The sequence below is a fragment of the Phytophthora infestans genome, genomic scaffold (assembly GCF_000142945.1).
Source record: "Phytophthora infestans T30-4 supercont1.194 genomic scaffold, whole genome shotgun sequence".
Classification (NCBI taxonomy): Eukaryota; Oomycota; class Peronosporomycetes; order Peronosporales; family Peronosporaceae; genus Phytophthora; species Phytophthora infestans.
The window spans coordinates 109,730-120,074 of NW_003303565.1; positions in this window are offsets into that span (position 1 = coordinate 109,730).

Consider the following 10,345-nt stretch of genomic DNA (forward strand, 5'->3'; position numbering starts at 1 on the left):
ATCTTGCGGGGGCTCGAACGCGAGGCGCAAGTCGCTCTGGAGCGTTTCCAGAGTCGGGAAAGCCTCGGGGTCGACAACCAGCTTCCCGAGGGCCCATTCTTTGGCCTTCCCGGTTAACCGGGAGAGGAGGAAGTTCATCTTGGCCGATGACGCCTCGATGCGTCGCGAGGCGATAGCGATGTTGATGCGCGGAACCACCGATTTAGCGGAAGCCGGTTTTCACCGGCGCCAGAATACGTAGACGTCTCCATCTTGACGACGTCATTCTGGGATGGACGCGAGGGAGTTGACACCCGCCGATTCGCATCGGCGAGCTCGCGTTCCATGAACTTTCGTGCTGCAAGACGTTGCTGGTCGGGCGTCGCTGAGCTCAGCAGCGATGCGACGACAGCGTCTCCGGACACCGCCACGAGGCGGTGAAGCGCTTCCCACTCCACGCGAGTGAGATGGGGGAATGCAGCATGCTCCAGGGTCGCCCCGGAGATCTGGACTTGGCTCATCGTAGACTTGGTCGTTGGAAGGACTACTAAGTGCTACCAGATGTAACGGGGTAAGAGATACCGTTACTAGCTTACACTGTAATGCGGAGGAAGCTCGCAATAATAAAACCAAGTCTTAGGTTTGTTTCAAATTCAACTCTGATTTATTTAGGACCAGGGCGGCTACCCCTGGCCTCGTGTGAACCACTCAAACACATGTCTATATCTGATAGGTCAATAAGTGAGTCTGGCTCCTCACTATCAACCAATCAGATGATGACACCTTGGCACACGCTACCCGTGTGCCACTTTACCTACTTATGTAATAACTAAAGAAATATCTACCTACTTATGTAATTGGAGTTGGGCCCATTACACACTCCCTCATCGCCTCACACTGAAATCTTTCTTCGAGCGATGGACACCCCCGGCGAGAAGACGTTCAAACAGCTAAGGAGAAAATTATGCAAGGGCGGATGGAAGGCTCGCAAGCCCACGCGTGTGGCCAAGCACCACCACTCCGTGAAGCCTGGACTCAAGGGCCGGTTGGACGAGTCACGACGCGGCATCGACTTTTTTAGGGTGCGTAATCAGACCTTGATATATTGGTGCTACGTACTAACATGATAGGTAATGTCCAGGCGAAAATGAACTCATGACGTTTGGGCGTGCATCCAGCCGCTTCCAGCTTCCCCCTGTAAGTGTGAGCAATGCATCTACACGCCGTCCGATCGGAAAGCAGGCTTCATACGAAGCTATTGGTCAGCAGCTACCATACAGCGATTCACCAGCGGCTACGCAGCCCAAGTAACCTTCTGCGACACCTACGACTAGCCCACCCCCTGCAGCCTCTCCTGGATATGCGAGAGCTGATGGAGTTGAAGGCACAGACGCTTCACGTAGTGTTTACGCTTCCCCAACTGCACCTTTATCTCAGCTGGCTGAAAGTCCAGAGGTACCGAAATCTTTGGTGGCTGGCGCTCAGGATGATACACAGCAAGACGAGGTGGGAGGCGTTGCTGTTCAGGATGATACAGAGCAAGATGGAGTGGAGGGCGTTGCTGCTCAGGATGATACAGATCAAGATGGGGTGGAGAACGCTGCTGCTCCGGATGATACCGATTAGGAGCCCCGAGATAATACGATAGATGCTGAAGAAGCCAAGAGTGAGAGTGACGACCCTTCTGATTATCGAGTTAATTTTTAGGTGTTTGCTAGCAACGACGTCATGGAGGGACTCCGGAGAGAGCGGTTGTTTGGACCAACTGATCCAGACGGTGTGAGCGTGGTTGCCAGTGGGAAAGTTAGCGATGTGGACTCCGACGCGGATGATGAAGATGAAATTGAAGACAACGCCGTGGTTCCTGGTGTAGAAGGTGTAGATGACGCTGAAGACATGCCATTGAATGATGACATTTCCGACTAGGGTCTTTTTGATCTTACAAGCAGTGATCTTCGTGACATATCGGAGAATGGATGGGTTACGTATGATGAAGAGCATAGCGGTAAGCCGTATGATACCGAATTGTTTGTGTGTCAATCATACTTATTCTGGATGGTGATTTGACATTGTATTTGTAGGAAACCTAAGAGCGGATGCCGCTACCGACTACTACTACGGCCCTTCCGGTCCCACGCGCTTCGCTGTCGCGTATGCAGACTCCCCACTTGGGATGCTCTTCTACTTTTTACCCAAGGAGCTGTCGGTTCGTATTGCAGAGGAGACGAACCACTACGAGGATCAGAATATTACAGCTATGGCTACTTCTCGACGGGCAAAGTTGCTCGCACGACACGCTAAGGCTCCTTTCGTACGGATACCGAACTTGGAGGAAGTTGAAGCCGGCCTGAGAAAGTTCAAACGTATTGAAGCTCATGAGGTTGTACACATTGTCGCGTTGCTATTTGCGAGAGCTGTAGCTCATATTCGAGACGGACTATAAAAAACGGTGTACTGAGGAGGATGGAGCCCTCCCTTGTGGAAAGTCCTCACCCGTTATGAAGCGGGATCGCTTCGCGGCGATTTTAAAGCTTCTGCACTTCAACAACAACGAGTGCGGTGATGCGCTTGCTGACAAGGCCTGGAAAATCCGCCCCGTGATGCAAGTAGTGGAGAAGACATTCCGGCGTGGATACCGTTTAGGGGAGGCAATTTCGTTTGATGAAGGTATGATGACGAACCGCAGCAAGTTCAATCCGATGCGTGGCTTCATGCTTGACAAGCCCAGTAAGTACGGCACGAAGTTCTAGATGACGTGCTGCGCAGATACTGCATACTGTTCCCGGTACGACTCTCTATTCTGTATATGATTGAATACGATTTACTGGATTCTACAGAATACAGTTGCTGACTTTATTGAATTCTGTATTTGTTTGTCTTAGTGTGGAGACATACTGCGGAGCAGAAAAGAACAAGAAGAAAACAAAGAAGGCGAGAACTGTTCAATTGGGGCTGGGTCCTAAAGCCGTCGTGAGAAACATCTCGAAAGCCTCGGCAGGCCAGCCGACAAAGCGTCTGATCGTGACAGATAGCTTTTACTCCACAGTTTCTCCGAGCCTGAAGCTGCTGAACATGGGCCTTTATCATGTTGGTACCACACATATCGATCGGCTGGGCTGGTGTTTGATCCATTTCACACAAACAAAGCGACCTAAACGGATGACATGAGGTACTTATCGTATCGCTCAAGCACGCGACTACCCGCAGTTGGTGGCATTCAGCTGGATGGACTCAAAGCCGGTAATTATGCTCGCGTCAGGCCGCAGCACACATCCTGCCAGCGTTTCGCGATTGGAGAAAGATGGCACACGAAGCAAGGTGCCCTGCCCACAGCGGGTTGTGGACTACAACCGCGGCATGGGTGGTGTGGACGTCCACGACCAGCTGCGGCTCCAGCGCTATAGTATTCAGAAGTGTGTTGGGCTCCGAAAATACTACAAGAAGTTGTTCCTGTGCATTATCGACATGGCCGTAGTGAATGGATACAACATTCACTGTCTGACACTAAAGTGAAAATGAGAAAGAACACCTACCCATGCGGAGTACTTGCGCCGTTTGCACACGCAGCTTCTTACACTGCGAACAATTAATTTCGAGACTCATTCCAACGCTGAGGACCTGGTGTCCGTACACCGTTCACGCTAATTAGTCGTACCCTGACTAATAGTGGTGCACAGATCGAAGCTCTTTATACTGAAATGTCAGCTGTCCACTTTGTAAAAACTACCTGTCTAATTTTTAAACCGAGTATATTGGAACAAAGAGCTCGATGAGATCTGCTCAAAACCGGTCTTTTTTCGTTAGATTTGTTCATTTTTGTCGAATATCCCGAATTTGTGATGTCACTTATGTGCAAATCCACGACTAACTGCGAACTACGACTAATTAGCGTGAACGGTGTACCTATACCACGGAAGCAGCACACATTAGTGAATAACGACGTCTTCTACCCCTCCGGCAAGCAGCACAAACGCAGGCAGTACCTTTGCAGAGTTTGCTCCGCTTTTGCGGACTCAAACACCAAGTCATTCGAGACTAGCTTCTACTGCTCGCAATGCAGCAAGGTGTTTGGAGGTCGAGTACCTCTATGCCTGCACGTTAGACGTGTCGACAGCGGAAACACGCTGACATGCTCGAAAATTTGGCATGACACGTGGAGCGACGGCAAGAGCATTCCACCTAGCCTGAAGAAGAAGATACGATTTCGTAAGCGTAAGAGAGGGAGCGACGAAGAAGAAGAGTAAGCTCAGAAATGGGTAGCTGTAAGAACAAGCAAATTTACATGATCGTACGCGCAGAGAAGATTTTGCCCTGTTCCTCCTCACTAATCCGTTATCTAGGAACTGGGCAAATTCTTTCTCTGCGCGCACTTCGTATTCGGTTGACGCCGAGAATGGATGGGCTCTTAAGTGTGTCCAGGAGCAGTAACGAAAATGCCAGGTATTGATGGGACGCAGGTATTTGCTGTTCGCTGTACTGCTGTGAACCAATAGAAGCTCGCGATCCTCGCAGATGCTGGATACATTGTGGACATTATGCTCCGTGGCGCAATGTCTTTGTGCTAAGTGTGTCCGGTTCTTGGTCAGTAGGAGCGAAGGGGGTTCCAGCAGGATATATTTGGGAGTTTTCGACAGAATAATTAATAGAAGTATAAATCCTTACTCTGTAGGATACAGAATAAAAGCTCGGGCTAGAAGGGTTAAATCGCGAGAGCGCACCACCCAGGACAAGGTGCAACGAGTGAGCAATACACTACATATTCATTACACCCAGAAAGTTACAGCACAGAACGGCATTTGACGCACCATCGCGTAGTAACATCGTGCACATGTCAAAATTTTCAGCTTCCATCGCTCCAACGTGTTATTTAATGAAGACGCGATACGAACCCAAGTATGTATCCCTGAAAATGACCCAACTTCCAACGTCCAGTTGCACAGCACAAAGTCTTCATCCAGGTAGTGTAGAGTGAGCGTCATGAAGCTTTGAGCCCTGCGACTCGTTCAAATATCCGTAGTTGTAGCGGGGTTACATGGTGTGGAACACACAGGGGTACGAAGTACCCGGAGAGTTAACAAACTCTCAGTACATAAGTTGGAGAGTTAACAAGGTCTCTCAGTACGTTGGCCGAAAGCCACACGTTATGCATTTGATTAGGTTTAACTATGCTAGATAGTTAAACAGATACATTTACCCCTAGGCGGCTTGGCCGCAATAATAGTAAATAAAACACTTCTGGTTTTGAAGCATAAAAGTTAAGGTGTTAACTTTGAGCCCTGGTCTTGGGCTGTAAGTGTCCTTTGGATAAGGAACTTAGTATCAGTGACTCTTTGAGTCGAACGTCTTCCTCTGACGCTAAAGCTACGGCAGCCCCGCTGCACTTGGTAGCACTTGTAGTCAATCCCGCTCCTGAGTCGGTTGACTATATCCTCTGCGAGGATGGAACACCCCGTGTTCGCGAATTTGCTTCCGGCGCAGCAGGACGCGCTTACTAAGCTTATGTCCTTGCTTGGCCCGGAGGGCGTGGCTCAACTTGCATCGCAAGGTCCAGAGGCGGTCACTGCCAGGCTGGAATCGTTCTCCCGCTACGAGAACGCGCTCTTGGAGCATGTCCAAGAGAAGATGAGCGCCGCAACGGCGGCGGCGTCGATGACGCGTGAAGAGTCTATGAGACTGAAACCGCTCATGGTGAGCGTAAAAACCTTCGAGGGGAAGGATGGAGACAATCTCCTTCTCTGGACCCGTGAGGTCGAGATGGCCATGGGATCGGCCCTGCTCCAGTCTGAGCATCAGCGCGTGGCGCTGGCTATCTCCAGGCTTGGAGGTCGCGCTCGCGAATGGGCACTAACGTGCGGCACTTCTGTTGACGCTGCATTTCCCAGTTGGGATCAGCTGAAGCAACAGCTTTCGCGCGTGTTCGCGCCGCCTAATCAGGCGTACCGTGTCCGGTCAAAGTTCCTTGCTACCCGCCAGGGTAAGAAGGATTTATTGGACTATGTCCAAGAGTTGAGAACTCTTATCGCCGGAATGGCGGCGGACCCTCTTCCGGAACTGGTCAGCGTGACCGTGTTTATGGAGGGACTTCGTGTGAGCGCAGCTCGAACGGAAGTGTTCCGTGTACACTTTAACTCTTTTGAAGAGGCGGTGGATGTGGCATTGAATGCCGAGCACAACTTCAGGTCGGCGCGACCTGGTTGGAGCGCTGGTAGCGCAAGCTCTTCGAGCGGTCCAGAGCCGATGGACCTCAGCTATGCTGAAGATGAAGAAGCGAAGCTTCTTGCTGCGGAGCAGCGCGCCGGCATCCGCCGATGCTTTGTGTGCAATAGCACTAAGCACTTGAGGGCCTATTGCCCTCTGCGCAAGAAGCGCGAGGCTCCGGCGAGCCAACCCTCCGGGTCATCGCCGGGAAACGGCAACTCACAGTAGGCGCGGGGCGGCCTACTGGGGAAGAACTGAGTTCTGTTGTGCCTCGAAGAGGTAGAGGGCAACGGGGCTCAGCCCCGAAGAGAGCTGAGCTCTCTTACGAGAAGAGTGTGTGCAAGCCGGGCTTGCTGGTCGTTCAAGCGAACGTGAAGGCTTGCAAAGGCATGGAGAGTCTTGATTGACTCGGGAGCCTCGGGCAACTACGCCCGTCGCTCCACCCTAGAAGGGAGTCAGCTGTATGCTGAGGCACTGGAAGTGCCAACGAGAGATACGATCTCTGTCCGTCTCGCGACGGGGACACTGGTGACTGTGTCGAAGGTCTCTGTCGACCTTGGAGTGAAGTTTGAGAACTTCGATAGCGTGGAACGCTGTTTGGTCTTAGACCTGGATGCGAGGTATGACCTCATCCTTGGCATGGCATGGCTGGAACGTCATGAGCCATGGATCGACTGGAAGTCGAAAACGCTGGGTGCGTCGCACCCTGCTCCTAGTGGAGCTTTGGTGAGTCATGAACCCACCTCTGCTAGGAAGCAGAAGCGCTTTTGGCGCGAGCACGAGGCCGAGGCGGCCGTAGTGCTGGACATTGGTATGTCCGAAATTGTTAGCAACGAGGTTGCTGTTTGCCCTGAGGGCGTACGTGGTGCGGCACGTTATCCGCGGAGCGGTGCAGGTCAGGTCAATGACCAACTGCTGGGTCCTGATGAGGACGAGCGCGGAGTGGCGCGTAATCCACTGAGTGGTATGAATCTGGTCGATGACCTACCTCTGCGTGACCCGAGGGTCGCGGTCGACTGCGAGTCGAGGCATCATGGGCGTGGCCCAGGAGATGCAGGTGAAGTGACACCTAATTCACTGTGTGAAGGTCAAGAACCTCTTGGCTTTCAGCCGAGTGTCTTGCGAGACACTGTATCCTCTTCGAGGAGTGATGGTGCTGCTGCACCCGGTGGTGGTGACGGAGATGTCGCCACACCGCCCTCATCCGGCCGGGCTCGGTCGCGGAGGGAGAGGAGAAGAAGACGCAGGGCGTCTGTGACGTCTTCGACGTCGGACGATGTGTCCAACGTGACGAGCGGTGATGCTCCACGTGATTGCTGCGAACAGCTGTATACACTCGTGAACGGAGTGACGGGGGAGGTAGAAGGCGATATCAGCCTTGATACTCTGCCCGCTGCAGATGCTCTGCTAGAGCTGGACGAGATGTCCATTGCCGAGTTCGGCGAAGCCTTAAAGGCAGGCGAGCTAGCCGAGGTGGTCTTGCTGGGACCTGAGGAGGAGTTGAACTCCTCATCCGTCGTGGACGACGCGGTCCTAGAGGACACCAAGAAGGCGCTGAGCGCAAGAAGTGGATCGGCGATCCTCAAAGATCCTTCGGATCCCTTCTACCCGGTGGTGAAGGAGTATGGAGACGTTGTCTCAAAAGACCCACCGACGGGCCTGCCTCCGGATCGAGGCGTGTGTCATGAGATTGACCTGGTTCCTGGAACCAAATACTGCGTAACAAGGCAATGGCCTTTGCCGAGAGAGCAGTGTGACGTCATTGACGCATTCTTCCGTGCGAAGCACGAGGCAGGGATGGTGCGTGAGAGTAAGTCTCCGCACTCGACACCCACGTTCTGTGTCAGAAAGCCGAACGGCAAGTGGCGCATTGTTCATGCTTTTAACAAGCTAAATGCGGCCACTATCCCGGCGCAAACGCCGATTCCTCGCAAGAATGTTCTGCAGAACAACATGGTAGGCTGTACGCTGTACAGCGCGCTCGACTTGGTCGATGGCTACTACCAATTGCTCATGAGAGCGAGCGACATTCCGCTGACAGCGGTGAGTACTCCGAGCGGTATGCTCTGGGAGTGGCTGGTGATGCCCCAGGGGCTGTCGAACGCACCAGCAACGTTCAATCGTCTTGTGACGCAGCTGTTTAGGCCCCACCGGGCGTACGCTCAAACGTACTTTGACGATATATTCGTCCATAGTCGTGCCGAGCACGGAAAGTCAGACGTGGATAACCACATTGACCACTTGCGAGCGGTGCTCGAGTGCATGCGCACTAATAAGTTGTATGCCAGCTTGGACAAGTGCGTCTTTGGCGCGGAGGAGATACCTTTCCTCGGGTGCTTCATTGGGAAGCGTGGCTTACGGGCAGATCCTGCCAAAGTCAAGGCCATCGTGGACTGGCCGGTTCCCAAGAACCAAAAAGACTTACGCAAGTGGCTAGGCTTAGCCAATTACTTGCACAAGTACAGTGCGAACTACGCGGAGATGGCTCGGCCATTATCAGATCTCCTTAAGAAGGACGCACCATGGTGCTGGAACGTCGAGCACGACGGAGCCTTTGAGGCTGTGAAGGAGAGCCTTCTCCAGGCTCCGATCCTTGCGCTACCGGACCCGGATAGTCCGTTTAGCGTCGTCTGTGACGCCTCCGATTTTGCAATCGGTTGTGCTTTACTACAAGCAGACGCCGAAGGGCGTGAACGCGTGATCGCGTTTGAGTCTCGCCAGCTCAAAGCTGCAGAGAAGAACTATCCAGTTCATGACAAAGAGCTACTTGCAATGAAGTATGCTCTAGTCAAATTCAGGGTACACCTGCTAGGCTCTAAGCCTTTTGTGATCTTTACTGATCATGCGTCGTTACGCACTGCGACACAGTCGCCTCATCTCTCGCAGAGAATGGCAAGATGGCTTTCCTTCTTTGCCGAGTATAACTTCGAGGTGAAGTACAAGCCGGGGCGGCTTAATGTAGTGGCCGATGCGCTCTCGCGCAGGCCGAGCTACGAGTTAGCTCATGTCACGACAGTGACGTCTTCAGTGCCTGACTTAATACGCGGAGCGTATGCACAAGACGACATGTGCGTAGCGCTGCTACGGGCTCTTGGGAGCGAAGAGTTTAAAGACTCTGACAAGGAATTGTCTGGGCGCTTACGCGCGAGGCTGCATCGATACTCACTCGATGGCGGCCTGCTGTACTACAGCACCGACGCTGAGGATAACCCTCGTGTAGTCGTTCCTCATGATGAGGATCTAAAGTATCGAATCCTCTATGAGGTTCATGATACGCCCGTGGGCGGGCACTTAGGTCGGGAGAAGACCTATGGCTCGGTGAGCTCGATGTACTGGTGGCCCAAGTTGTATAAGTGGGTCGGCACCTATGTACGCACGTGTGAGACGTGTCAACGGACAAAGTCCGCGTCGAGCACGGCAGCGCCATTGGCGAGTTTGCCTGTCCCCAAGGGATGCTGGCAGTCCATGAGTATGGACTTTGTGTTTGGCCTTCCCAAGGACAAGGCAGGAAACACAGGTATAGTGGTCTTTGTAGACCGATTGAGCAAGATGGCTCATTTAGCGGCAGTGCCGGACACCATTGATGGTGAAGGTACAGCTTTGCTGTTTTTAGACAGAGTCTTTCGCCAACATGGCTTGCCTGAGGCAATTGTCTCGGATCGAGACCCGCGCTTCACCGCGAAGTTCTGGACGTCCCTCTTCAGAGTGCTTGGCACTCGGTTGGACATGTCCACAGCGGACCATCCGCAGACCGATGGTCAAACCGAACGCGTGAATCGCGTTGTGGAGGATATCCTCCGAAGCGTATGCGCTGAGGCGCCAAAACGCTGGAGCCAGATGCTCCCACTCGTTGAGTTCGCATTAAATAATGCAGTGCACGCCTCGACAGGCTACACTCCGTTCTATGTGAACGGCTTGGCTAACCCTCGCGTCCCATTGACGCCGCCACGCAGTGGCTCAGGGCTTGATGGGGGAGGGATAGCCGAGCGGCTAGCTGATGTCAGCCCTGTTGCGGTTCGCAAGCAAGTCGATGACTTTGTCTCTTTGAGACTAAGCGTAATGCGTCAAGTACGCGACGCTATGGCTGAAAGCCAAGACATGCAAAAAGAACATGCAGATGCCAAAGGCAGACGCAATGAAGAAAGGTTTGAGGTCGGAGACCTAGTGA